The 14,478-nt window shown below is 44.4% G+C and overlaps 1 pseudogene; it reads right to left on the bottom strand.

The window, feature by feature from the left end:
- Positions 1-7,967: 7,967 nt before the first annotated feature.
- LOC116104550 overlaps positions 7,968-14,478 on the bottom strand; it is a 19,966-nt pseudogene continuing 13,455 nt past the window's right edge.

The raw sequence follows: 14,478 nt of genomic DNA on the forward strand, positions 1-14,478 counted from the left end.
AGTTTCTTTGTCCTTCTGTGAACATAGATACTTCTCCTGGGGGGGTCTAATGTTCAAAGCAACCTGGCCTGCATCCACTGAGCCATCTTGCTGTCCCTCTAACTCCATAACTGCATAAACTGGGAGAACCTGAGGGGAATATCTGGGCCCAGAAAGAAAACAATTAGTTTGACAAATACTTTAATCTTCTTGTCAAATGACCTCTAAGTTTGTTTGTTTGTTTGTTTGTTTGTTTATTGCTCTTTTATTTTTCTTGTTCCCTACCTTCCAGTGGGGACAGGAACCTAGTACCTGCTTTCACTCTCTCTGCCCTTCCAATGGGATGAAGCTCCAGGTGGAAAGAAATCCATCAGATTCCTTTGGTCCTCAGAGGAGACTTCAAGCCCTCCCCTTCAAACTCACCTACGTTTCATTGATTTCTCAGGGTCAAACTGTCGCTGCTAGGCTTAGAATACCTGACTCCATCTTGCCAGATTTCCTCCCAGGAAGGGATGGGAGGAGGGCTAGGGAGGAAGGGAAGGAGGGGACCTGGGGCAAAGAAAACCCCCATCCTGCCACAACACAGGGTTTCGGATTGTCTCTGCTTTGATGCTAGCATCTTTGATTCTCCTTGGTTGTTTTCAAGTTGGGGTGGGGCAAGGAGAGCTTGTGAATAGCCTGACAAGGTGAGGAAACTTAGACCTCCATACAAGCATTATTAGACAGCGAGCAGGGCATATTTAGGAATATATTTGTATGCATGCAATAACAGTTCATGAAAAAAAGATAGCATAACATCGAAGGATAGGAGGGAAGGGCACATGGAAGGGTTTGGAGAGAGGAAAGGGAGGAAAGAGAAGTTATTAGGTCATAATCACAAAAGAAAGAAAAAGATTACACCTAATCACAGGATAGCCGTTTATGTTTCCCAGGGGTTCTGTGACCATCTGGTCAAACTGTGATGGAGAAGGACCATTCTTCTTTTTAAATTTACAATCATGGCAGGTGGATGCTGTTGAAAACCACACTGACTGCCTCCAGGAGCCTCCAGGCCTTGAGAGGGTAGTAGTGGGGCGGGGCACACAGAAGGACTCTGGCATGGCTTTAAAGTCTGGGGGTCTCTGAATGTTCTAGCTCTCTAAATGTACTGAAATGCTGATGATAACTTCTAAAATGTCCTAAAAGCCTGATCTTTCTGAGGGTGAGAAGCTGCTGGCTTAGGCGTTTGACACCTGTAGCCTAACAGTGGGGGTGGGGGTCAGGGGGTGAAGGGGGGTGAGGGAGTGAGGGGGGGGATGGGAAGTAGGGATTAAGTAATGTGGCCTTTGTTCTAAATCGGCAGGAACTTCGAGGCTCTAATTTTTAGCCTGTTAGTCAGAAGTCACAGGAAGAAAAAGGGACACTTTGAGAAGTAATTATAGTGTCTATTACTAAGTTGTAAAAGTTTCCTGTGAAAGCTATCTAAAGGGAAAAGTGGAAAGATCTTGAGTGGGGAATGGGAAAAATTTCTTCTCTTTTCTCATCTCTCTGTCCTCAGAACTTATACATCTTTCAGAATACATGATCACATGTTAAAAAGTTCATCACAAGTTCATACAAAAAAAGTATATTGAAATAGAAGTTTACAACAGAGAATATTTACATGCATATCTAATGGAAATAATTATGTGTCCTGTCACCTGTCACAGCTCCACAGGTTCATTGAAAGTTGAAAACCATAACTAAGTTATTAGTGAAATTTTGTACCAATAAACCCAGTCAAGATTTTGTCTTCTGTCCTAGCACCTATGGTCATTAGTTCCCTTTTTATGATCTTTGGTTAATTGTTTTACAACCTCTTAGAATGTGCTCTGAGTAGGAGAAAGTCTGGTTACTATCTAAGAGCAATTGACTAGTGACACCTGGGAGACTGGCAGAGTTCTCATTGCAGTTTTGACTATCAGAAAGGAGCCAGTAGCAGTCCTACTATAAAAGGGTTTAATAATCGCTGGTATAATTTTAGGAATACTTATAGGATCACCATTAAGACTTAAGTCATTTGTTTGCCTATATAGAATCATTATGAGACAGTACATCTTCGTTTATCTGCAGAGATCTGCTCAAAGGTGGTGGGCTAATACCTAGTGATATATATATTAAAAGGAAGTGCATATTAATAGCAGGAATCTTTCCTAAAATGTATTCTCTTGGGCCTTAGCTATAAGAGCAAATCTGTCATGGGTTTATTTTAATCCAAAGCAGACCATCTCAGGAAGATCACCTGCTGGTTATTAGCTTGTCCTTTTATGGCTTCAGACAACTGACTTGCAAAAGGAAAAGAAAACTTAAAAATTAGAATTAATAGGAAAATTCAAAACTGAAAACAAAAAAGGATGAGAAAAATAGATTCAATAGATGCCATCTTGTTGCTACTAATCATTTGAAATGCACTGGATTCTACACACACACACCACCATATTCCTCACTTGCAGACTGTGGCACAGGACTATATCCTCTGACTGCCAAACTGCTGCCATTCTCAGGAGTCTAGCTAGACCTGCTCACCAAATTGTCACAGCTGAGCTTATTGACTGTGGAGCTCCTCTTGGACAGAAGCATGGAGTGTGTGTGTGTGTGTGTGTGTGTGTGTGTGTGTGTGTGTGTGTGTGTGCGCGCACGTGCGTTCCCCTGTCTGTCCTGGGACTCTCATATGAGGATCCAGTCATCCCTCCCTATCATCCACTTGTAAGCAATTCTACCGAAATTGCAGTTGGTCTTCTGTGGGGAAGAATGGAGGGCTCCATTCACATAGCCACCATCCCTGGTGGTACAGAGCCTCCAGTATGGCTGGCTACTTTAGGGTCACCCATACCCCTCATCAATTGCTCCCTAAGAATCCCCAATAAAGGCTGGGCAGTGGTGGCACATGCTTTTAACCCCAGCACTTGGGAGGCAGAGGCAGGTGGATTTCTGGTTTCGAGGCCAGCCTGGTCTACAGAGTGAGTTCTAGGACAGCCAGGGCTACACAGAGAAACCCTGAATCAAAAAACCAAAATAAAAAAAAAGAAAAGGAAAGAAAAGAAAAGCCCAATAAACTTATTTCCTGGTTGGGGGAGGGGAGGAAAGAACTTTGGTGTAACTGTGGTGTAACTGTCTTGGTTTGTTGATGGGACAGTAGATATTGTTTATATCTGTTCAGGGGGAGGGATTTTAGCAAAACAGACCTGTGCTGGACTGCAGACTATTTGAACAGTATTGAACAAGCTTACTCACTTCTCTAACAGGAAAGTTCATTCATTCACTAGATAAACATTGTCTGTTGCAAGCCAAGCATTCAGGTGATCCTCTTGCTAGAATTAAGGTTAGAGCCTCTAACAAGCTAGGCTCAGCCACCATTCTTCGTAGGCCAAGTAAAAAGACAAGCAATAGGGAAAAGTAGAGAAAGAAGGCTTCAATGTGGACACATTGGTAAGAGGGACAAATGACTATGCTCCATGACCCTCTAAGGGTCTGACCTGAGGTTGAGGTTTAAATAGATACTGAGAGCTGTCGAGACAAGAAAGCATAGGGAGTAGTTTTGTCAACTTGGGACTCTACTTGGTTTGGGCTCTACATATACCCTCTTATAAAAGTGTACTTGGCAACCTAAGACTCTCATCTGGGTTTCCTAGGCATGTATACCTCTCTCTGAACAATGTACCTAGCAACCTAGGCCCTTCGCCTGCACGGAGCTGCATGCATACCTTTCTCTGAACAATGGAATGACTTTCTCCTTCCCTTAACAACCATCAAATGTGGACAGGTTCTATTCACTCTCCTCAGCTTATACCTGGATACTAGTGTGGTGGTTAGAATGACTATGGTCCCCATAGTCTCATAGGATGATGGTGAAACTGTTGGTGTGGGAGTAGGAGGTGTGTGGCCTTGCTGGAGGAGGCATGTCACTGGAGGTGGGCTTTGAAGTTTAAAAAACCCATACCATCCCAGTTAGTGTTCTCTCTCTCTCTCTCTCTCTCTCTCTCTCTCTCTCTCTCTCTCTCTCTCTCTTTTTCTCTCTCTCTCTGTCTCATTGCTGCTGGCATTGTCTCAATATGTAAGCTCTCAGCTATTGTTCCAGAACTATCATGCCTATCTGCCCACTGCCATATTCTGCACCATGATGGTCACCAACTCTACTCCTCTCTGGAAATGAGCCCAAGCTAAATGGTTTCTTTTATAAGTTGTCTTTGTCAGGGTGTTTCTTCACAGCAATAGAGAAGTCACTAAGACAAGTAGAAAGGTCGATCTAGCCTGAACTGGTTTGTGGTCCATGCACAATAAAACATACTGTGTCCTCAAAGGGGACTTCTAGGAAGAATTCCCAATTTACCATCTTATGTCTATAAATAACTGGGCATGCATATAATTAAAATTGGATATGTATGGGAAAGGACATTCACGGTGGAGAAATGATTATATAACTTAACCCATCCATCAGCACAGAGAACCACCTAAACTTCCAGTAACCAAACTCCTCCTTCCCTCCCAAACCTGGAGCCCTTGAGTATTCCCACTTACTGTCAATCTGGATAGTGTATTCTTTCTTTCCTTTTTTTTTTTTTTTTTTTTGGTTTTTTGAGACAGGGTTTCTCTGTGTATCCCTGGCTGTCCTGAAACTCACTCTGTAGACCAGGCTGGCCTCAAACTCAGAAATCTGCCTGCCTCTGCCTCCCAAGTGCTGGGATTAAAGGCATGCACCACCACTGCCTGGCTCTTTTTTTTCTAATCTCTACTATAACTTTGATTTGAATAAGCTTTCTCTGCTGCTTTGCAATCTTTGGGTGCCTTTGCATGTTTTGTTTTTGTTTTGTTGGATTTTTGTTTGTTTTCTGAGGCAAGGTTTCTCTGTGTAGCCTTGGCTGTCTTAGAATTCCATCTGTAGACCAAACAGGCCTTGGACTCACAGAGATCCACCTGCCTCTGACTCCCAAGTGCTGGGATTAAAAGCGTGAATCACCACTGTCTGGCCTTGGTGCCTTTAGCTCATTCTTGAATAAGAGGCTAAGAACCTGGAAACACCCTCCCACACCCAGACCATCAGGGACAGAATGAATGCTGAAGCCTTGAATGGTCAAGATGCCATCTTGTCTGTAGTTGATACATCATTGTCTCAGCTCCTGCAAGGTTGCTAGGGTGTGTGAACTCCCTTTCTAAGAGACAAGGTCTCGCTCTGACTAGCACCAGAGTCCCAGTCTTTTCTATCCCCAACACAGGACTCAATGTGTGCTGAATTCCAGTTCCTCAGTGGTCCATTGCTACCATAGTCTGAGAGCCAAAGGGGTTAGGATGGGTGGGGGGAGGGTCGGACACACATCTTTTTAGAAGATTGTTGCTTTGGCTACAGGCAGGTTACAATCCCTACTTTCTTTGCCTTGAGTGATTATGACATCATGTTATGTGTTAAGATTAAATAATGAAATACCAATAGCTGAATAACTCATTAATCAAATCTGATAGTTACTGCAATAGCATTGAAAAGAAAAATTGTCCCAGTGTGAGACTGGGAGATCATCTGTTTTGTGAGGAATGTAATTGATAACTTTCTTCTGGGAAGGAAACTCTTGCTCCCAATGAAATGCCTGGCTATTTTCTGACTGAGAGCAATGGCATGAAGCCTTGCTCTGCGAAGTCCATTGTACCAGGCAGACTGCCAGACCATAGTCTACGCTGCCTGACCTTCCCTTCCCCTACAATATGCTCTTTCAAAGTGTAAATCTTTGAACTGGATTCCCTGAGGCCCTCTCCCCTGCAGTATGGTACAACACAGTGATGGTCACCAGAAAGGGGAGAAAGCTCATTCTGATGGGCTGGTGGAGTGAGCGAGCCAGGGATCCTGAGAAAGCTTTGTGTGATATTCATGACTCAGAGTCTCCAGCAATGCAATGGAGACGATAAGAGAAACATCAGGCATGCTGGCACATGTCTTTAATCCAATTACTTGGGAGTCAAAGGCAGGTGGAGCTCTGTGAGTTCAAGACCAGCCTGGTTTATGTAGTAAGTTCCAGGTCAGTCATGACTACATAGTGAGACTCTATTAAAAAAAAGAAACAAAGAAAGAAAAAGAGGAGGAGGAGGAGAAGCAGAATAATAATAGTAATAACAGGAACCCAAATCCAGAAACCTCAGAAAGAGGCAGTGAGAATTAAATGTTGGATGAGAAGGGCTTGGTGCTGTGCCCAGTGCCCATCAGTGTACCATTGCTGGTCACTATGACAACAAGATGAAGAAGGCCACCTGGACTCTAGAGTCAAATGCATGCCTCCCAAAATCTGCCACTCTCGGTAGGTTGACTGCTTGAGCAAAAGGTTTCTTGGAAAACAGCAGAGGCATGAGGACAGCTCGTCCCTGGATGCTGTTTCTAAAAGCAGGGGGAAAGTTCCCGCATGGAAGACGCAAAGACCCAATCTAGCAGCGAGAAGCTAGGACTGGGGAGCGCTGACAGACTTTAAGACTGAGTGGGTTTTGTTTTATTGCTGTTATTTTCCTTCTCACAGAATCTAGCCATTTCTTTACAGCTCACTATTTCTGTTGTTTCTTAACCCACTTCAGTGGATCCATGACTAACACTAACTGCTAACGCCAACGTCATATGCTGAGGGGGACTCTAGGGCCACATAACTCACAATAAATGCATTTGTATGCTTTGCTCCTGTAAACCTCCTAGGCTACCTTAGTTCCAGGGCTCAGATGGGACCGTAAGGGGATAGAATAGGAGGCATGCCAACCTGCATTTCCTTGCCGAGGAGAGTCTGGAACTCCTAGGCTGGCAGTTGCTCTCCATCAAGTTCTGGGCCTCAGTCTACCTTCCGACCAGCCAATAGAAGGAGCACCCTGTGGTGGGATTCAGGGAAAGGCACCTATAGCTTCAGGTGCTCATTCTTAGGGTTAAGGAAGAGATCCCCATCCCCAGCTCCAGGCTTGATGTAGAAATGGCATCCACACTTGCATGCTTTCAAGGTCCCTCCTGTGGACTGTGGAGGGATGGCTGAGTTATAGACCAGGCCGTAGCAGGGATGTGTTCTAGAGGCCCACCACGCCTGCCCACCGCCTGCTGCTGTGGAGAAGGCAGAACCCACTTGTGGTTTTGACTCTGCAGCTGTGGCTCAGGTACAGTTCTGGGCTGTAGGGGGAGGAAGGCCGCTACACTCGGCTTGAGCCCGTCTCTTCTTTTTGCCTTTAGTAGAAGCATATGAGACACTCACACACAGAGCAGAGCAAGTGTGTTAGAGGCTCTGAGGAAGGCTTGAGGGAAGGAAATGCAGGAGGTGGCCTGTTTCAGCTATGTTCTCACTGTGGTGAAAGGAATAATAATAAGAAAAAAAAAACACCTCAAAACAACCAAAAACATCAGGCCTGTAGTGAGCTTTGCTGGCCCGCAGGACACCTTCGTGAGAATTAGAAAATGTCACCCCACTCTGAGTACCTTGGCCCGTGAAGGCGCCCAGAGCTTGGCAGGCTCAGCACAGGCATGGTTTCAGTCCGCATTGTCTTTTCTGCCTAGAGTCTTGTTCAGTGAGCAGCCTACACAGTGGTGACTGGCAGTCCTGATGACTGGTCTCAAACAGTAAGGAAGAAAAAGGCCTAAGTGAAGAATTAACCTGACGGGGTAGCTCCTTTTGGTTATGGCTACAGTGCCCGATGGATGAAAGGTAAAGATAACTCTAAAACGGTTGCTCTTAGACTACTACTTTTTATCTTTTTTATTTTATTTTTTTTCAGCTTGCTTTCTTTACTCACTCTAGAACCCAAACCCAAGGGACTGCTGTGTCTTCCCACCTCAATGACACCATCAAGACAAAAACGAAAGGAAACCAAAAGCAAAGTGCACAAGCCTTTTCAGAACACAGGGACCACCAAACTTCCTTCAGTCCACAAGGAGGCGATGGCCTTGAGGAAATGGAAATGAGCAGAAGAGGCAGCCAGGAAATGCTCACCAAATGGTAGGACAGTCCATGTGATGCAATCAAAGGTCAGGCCTGCTGTAATTCATCCTGTCCTGGGAGGGGTCTATGGTCCCCGTGGGCATCTGGGCTGAAGTGTATGTACCACTGGCTTCAGGTGAGGGTGCCCTGTGCCTTTCCCCAGACTTCTTGGTTTGTCAAAGCTGCTTCTTTACTGGCCTGGTAGTAAAGTTCCGTTGGCTGGCTGACAAGCCTGCGGAGCTATAGGTCTTTCTCAGTGCTCAAGCCCTTTAGTTCCTGCGGCAGACAATTCAGCCGCGCACTGACTCCAGGTTCCTGTTCCTGTGCGCTGGCGTCCAGCACCTGTGCACTGGCATCTGGGGAGCAGATGCTCGGCTCACCCAGAGGCTGCAGGGTGGTCCTCAGGGCTGGCTCCAGTTCATTTAGGATCTCCTGCCCATTTCCTACCATGGGGCAGCCTGCGTGGGCAGCTTGGTGTCACGTGGTGTCCAAGGCTCTGGCCAGTGTCTTGTATTGCTCTTTGAAGCACTCTAACACCAGGCTGAAGAGAGTTCAGCACCTCAACCCAAGGTGGGAGAATGGCGGATTCCTCAGAGCAGGGCACACCAAAGCCTGCAGCCACTGTTGCTGGTGCTGTCCCTAAGACAAAGGGAAGGAGAGTCGGGGGAGAAAAGAATGGTCGAGTCCTGGTACCTGCAATACAACAAAAAAGGTTTCTGTAGCAGCCAAAGGAGAGAAGCCACCTAAGGGCAGGAACGAAGGCCAGCACATTGCCTAGGAGCAGAGAAGAGAGCCAAGTGGTGGGGACGGGCAACCTGCGGTCTACCCTGCTGGAAGGGCATGGCTCTGCCAGACCTAGACCTCTCTGCCATCGATGACAAAAGCATGTCCAGGAAGGCTCCCCTTTGTCCCGCCTTCCACGGAAAGGCAAGCCGGGACAGAATCTGTTTATTTTGGCTTTTAACCAGAAGGAGAGATGAGTGTGGACATGGGAATGGAAGTGAGGGAAAGTAAATGGAAGCTTTAAGAGAAAACATTTCCCATAGTCTGTCCTTATGTCTCTCACTAAATGAGGAACTGTATTAAAGGGTCACAGCATTAGGAAAGTTGAGAACCATGGGTGTAGATGGCCCTGTCATAGAGAAATGCTGGAAGCTGTGCACACTAGTAATATCCTACTGTGATGTTCTCCCAAATTTTAAAATTAAATGTATTGATAAATGTCAGTAAAATAATATATTACAATACATTTTAACTCTGTCCTGAAAACACATTTCAAGACAATATCTATATTTTCCAAATTTTAAATCATATACAGTTTTATTATCTTATAAACTTTTCATGATAGCTATTTATATTGTTATATTCTTATATTTAAATATATATTACATATATGCATATATGTATAACATTACCATAACTTACTGTATTGTATATATATTTCTTTCCTTAGCATTATTTTTTAAAAATATTTTCACATGTTTCCCCATGGTGATATTTATTTTGCTGTTGTATATTTTATTGCATTGAAAGGACACTATAAGCTATATGTTCTGTTTCTGTATTTTAGAGGCCCTGTCATAAGATGTGTATACTTTAACCAGAAGAATAAATGTTTATAATTTTCTTAAGTTATTTCATATTAAAAAACAAACAAAAAAAACTTGACTTTGTTTTGGTTCCAATGAGTTCTTAACCTATTTCTAAAAAAAAAAAATCTTGTTTTTTTCTTGTTGTTGTTGTTGTTTTTGTTTGTTCTTTGAGACAGAGTCTCACTATGTAGCCTTGGCTGGCTGTGAACTTCATATGTAGATCAGGCTGGCCTCACTCACAGAGTCTGCCTCTGCCTCCTGAAAGCTGGGATTAAAAGTGTGTGTCTCCACGACCAGCTCCGATAAGATTCTTGTTAAAGTTAGAGCTTGACAGTGACTTCCTGAAGAGAAGCCGGGTTTAGAGAGAATTCTGACAGAGGAAAGGAAGGGCTGGGGAGCAATTACGATGACCATCTGTGTGGTAGGGTAGGTGTGACACAGAAGATTTAGCTGGCAAATGACAGAGCTAGGACTTAAAGACTAGTGCTCTAGCTTCTGAATTTATGCACTAAACCACTATGCCATTTTTGCCAAACCTAACTTGGTTCTTAAAGGCGTCTTCAACACATGTATATTTAACCCCAATTTACAGAGAAAATTGTGGCCAACAAGGATTAAAACGAGCTAAATCTAAATTACCTAAAGGGGAATTGGGGGTAGAGGGTCACTCTTAGAAGATTGCTTCCTCTTCACTTTCCCATTTTCTTAACTTATACAGTTCTCTCCATCACTGTTGACATTCAAGTCTTGATAACATGCTTATTAGGCCATTTACGTTTACTATTAATCCAATGATGACAAACAAAATTCAATGATATTTAGTGACAGCTGCCTCTCAGCTACTGTGTCTGAGAGACAATATAGGATGCAAGAATAGTGGGAAGTTGCAAAATTCATGCCTCATCTCAAGTTATGACCTAGCTTAGTGTTGCTTGATATGGCCAGGTATACCAGTTGGCTATGGTTGTGTAACAAATGACTCTGAAACTCTGTAGCTTAAAATAACTATTATTATTTAGAACCTATGGATATGGTGGATAGTTATTCCAATCTTAGCTGGATGCTCTTACACATACTTGGTCACTGGTATGTCAGCTTCAGGTTGACTTTGCTGAGCTAGGTTGAACTCTTCTTTCTCTTTAGCCTTGACTGTGATGACTAAGAGTACTTTGCTTGGTTTAGCTAAATTTGTATGCCAAACCTAAACCTGCCCAATAGTTTAACCATCCATCATCCAGCAGGCTAGCCCAAGCTTGCTTGCCTAGGATCTTGGTAGGATTCCCAGAAAGAGAGCCCAGAACTCACACCACCACTCAGTGGCAAGTCACAAGGCAAGTTCAGAGACATAAGGTGGAGTCAGACTCTGGTCCTTATGGGTAGAACTGTGGAGAGATAACTGTAAAATATGTGGACAGGCAGAGGTGTGAAGAACTGAGCCACCTTTGCCTCAGTCTTCCACGACAAGTCTTCCAAGTTTTCAGGAGACAGAAATGCAACTCTTACATGTGAAGCCTTTTGGAGTGATAAATGTCTATTTAGAGACTTTCAACAACAAAAAAACTTAAACATTTTATTTGTATATGAGTGCGTGTGTGTGTGTGTGTGTGTGTGTGTGTGTTTCATGTCTGGAGTGGAGATGAGAGGAGAAGAGAACTTGGGCCAGTCAGTTCTCTCTATCATGTGGGATGCAGGAATCAGACTCAAGTTACCAGGATTGGCAGTAAGCACCTTTGCCCACTGGCTTATCTTGCCGACTCTAGCTTTCCAAGCTTTTAAGGTGCTGTTTGATTAGTCCAGATGTGTCTGATTAGTCTGAGTCAGGTGTGGTTTGGGGGCCATTGGTTTCCCACTGTAAGTGGATGGGGAAGGAACTTTGTACCTCTCTGAACTGCAGGCCCATCATTCAGCAAAATGAATGTGTTGTGTGTAAGACCTTGACAAAGGGGGCTGGAGAGATGGCTCAGCGGTTAAGAGCACTGACTGCTCTTTCAGAGGTCCTGAGTTCAAATCCCAGCAACCACATGGTGGCTCACAACCACCCATAATGAAATTAGATGCCCTATTCTGGTGTGTCTGAAGACAGCTACAGTGTACTACTCATATACATAAAATAAATAAATCTTTAAAAAAAAAAAAAAAGACCTTAACAAAGACCAGTAAATCGCACAGGCTTTCCCTCTAGAGGCTCATAGCTGTAAGGAGACAATGTGCAAATCAACATCTTCTTCATAGGACTTCTTCAATGTGAACATTCTAATCCTGGAGGAGGAGTGATGGACTTCATTAGTAAATGTGGAGAAGCAGCTGTGAACGGTCAGCCCCACTCTTCTGTTTCTTCTCTGGGCTAGGGCCAGCCAAGCCCAGAGAAGGGCTAGCACGAGCTCAACATTGCTCCAAGGTGCTACAGTGTCGCCTTATAGCAGGAGATTAAGGGTTGAGCTCTCTCTACCCCACTTCTGCTGAGCACTCCTGAGCATGGTGGGAGACCTCCTGGTTCTAGGGTTCAGGCAGCAAGTTCATTTATCCCTTATCAAGTGGTGTTAGGAGGAGAATGCATACATACCTGATGTATGCTCTTTCTCTGTTCTGTCTCCCCACCCCCCTGTGTGTGTGTGTGTGTGTGTGTGTGTGTGTGTGAGAGAGAGAGAGAGAGAGAGAGAAAGAGAGAGAGAGAGAGAGAATGTTTTGTGTTTACCAGAAATTGAAACGAGGGCCTTGCACGTGCTAGATAAGTACTTCACCATCAAGCTAAATATCTAGTCCTGTTTTTCTCTTCGAATTTTTTTAAAAATTATTTTTAAAATGTAATCTAATTGTTGGGAGTATGGGGAACTGAACACAGCGCTTCGCTAAAGCTTGGGAAGTGTTCTACCACTGAAGCAACCCCAGTCTCATTTCTTAATCTCTGCAGAATATGGGTGAGGAACAAAAATGCATCTTAGTGGGAGAGGGGCTCTGAGACCTCCATGTTGGAGTCGTTCGGTTTTATGCACACACACAAGTAAGTGCACACAGACAGCTACATTCACACCCAGCCGATGAGAGCCCTATCCACTGTTCCCTGTAGCCTGCTTCCTCCCAGAACTCATCCTTGAACCTGTGGGCACCTGGGTGGAGCTTTATGCATGCTATTCGAGTGAAGGAACTAGAAGCACCCTCAACCTAACGAAAGCGTTGGCGATGGCGATGGCGAGGCTCCTCCTACCGTGAAAGCGATGGCGATGGCGAGGCTCCTCCTACCGTGCTGCAAAGCTTCCTGCTGAGATCACCTTTCCTTTTAGAAGTATCTGGAAAACATCTCCTTGGGGTCTACCCTACCGCCTGTTTCCACACGGAAACATCTTACTTTCTTAAAGCAAGGATGTGTATGCCAGGAGGAAATGGGCTTGATTCCATATGGCTCCTCAGGCTGCCTTCTAGATGTCAGGGTGTCCTGGTTCATTCACAAGAGGCTCCCCAGGGCCGTCTTGGGGTTGGCACTGTGCTGGGCGCTAAGGCAAGAGAACATGGCGACACACTTGGGTCCTCATGGTACCAGCTCCTGAGAGAAAGGGAAGCTCGGAGCTTGAGAAAGGTTCCCTGATGGTGCGAGGGCCAAGAAAGAACAAGGCCAGGACTCTCAGTGAACAGCTAGGAAAACAAAACAAACAAAAACAAACAAAAAACCCAAAACCAAAACGCACCAGTAAGTGGCCTTTCATTTTTCTAAATGAGTTTCTCCTTTCCTGGTGGTTTTGGTTTTTCTTTTTCTTTTTCTTTTTCTTCTTCTATTTACAACATTTTACTCAGCTGTAAAGATTGAAACTACATTATTGGCAGGAAAATGGATGGAACTGGAGATGATGTTAAGTAAAATAAGCCCGACTTGGAAAGACACTTATCGTATGTTCTTTCTTATTCGCAGAGCCCAGATGTATATATGCATGTACACGCATAACAAGATAAAGCAGAAGTGGGGGCTGCTTGAATGGGAAAAGGTCCAGCAAGAAGGAAGGAGCATGGGGGGTTGGGGAGGGGGACAGCTCTGGGGCAAGAGACATTGGTACACATGCCTGAGAGCCTTGTGATGAATTTATAATCCTGTATTTCCTTCCTGGCAATGCTCTGTGCCTGTTGGTCAGTTTGACAGAGACTACCCAGCTCATCAATAATGTCCATCTCCCAAGTAGCCGATTTGTCAGGTTCCCGGCCATCTTAACAGAGCTCGGTGAGCAAGCTCGCCCCTCCCCCCTCGGTGTGCTTTGACATTTCTCTATCTTCCATGGTGTTACAGCACAGGTGAGTAGGGACTGAGTCAAATGGAAGGCGCTTTATTTCTCTTTGACAGTTTGACAAGATAAGCCTGAGAGGGAAGCCACATCAAAAAGGGTGCCTAATGCCACCATTAGGAGACTTCTGTGCAAATGAGTCAGTCCAAGTCAAGGCTTCCTTTCCACGGGGGAGTTTTCCATTCACACAGGTACCCACAGCCATTTTGCTGAACACATGTAAGATGTATCATGACGTGGTACATACGGTTCTGTAACATGACTTTGTGTTGACAAATCAATTCTGGGCCCAAAGAAAACTTTCCTAGTTGTCACTCAAAAGATATAGACCCATTTGGTGACCAGAGTACAGAAACCCAGGCAAATAAAAGCCATAAATTAAGGCACCTGAAATTTAAAACCGTGGTGATATTTAACAAGTTGTCCGGCTTCTGTTTTGTTTTGTTTGGGGACAGGGTCTTGTAGCCTAGGCTGATCTTGAACTCAAAATGATCCTCTAGCTTTAGTTCCCCCAGGTATTAGAGTTTCAGGCATGTGTCCCCTTGCCTGGTTTTAAGCTTTCTGTATTTTCATTTTATTTTATTACACTGAGGTTTGAGCCCAAGTCTTCAGTCAAACTGGGCAAACACTGTACTGCTGAGCGATAGCTAGCCCCAACTCTGCTTGTTAAACATCAGCTCTCTGTTCTGTTAAAAAAAA

The sequence above is a fragment of the Mastomys coucha genome, unplaced genomic scaffold, assembly GCF_008632895.1.
Source record: "Mastomys coucha isolate ucsf_1 unplaced genomic scaffold, UCSF_Mcou_1 pScaffold22, whole genome shotgun sequence".
NCBI classification, from domain to species: Eukaryota; Metazoa; Chordata; class Mammalia; order Rodentia; family Muridae; genus Mastomys; species Mastomys coucha.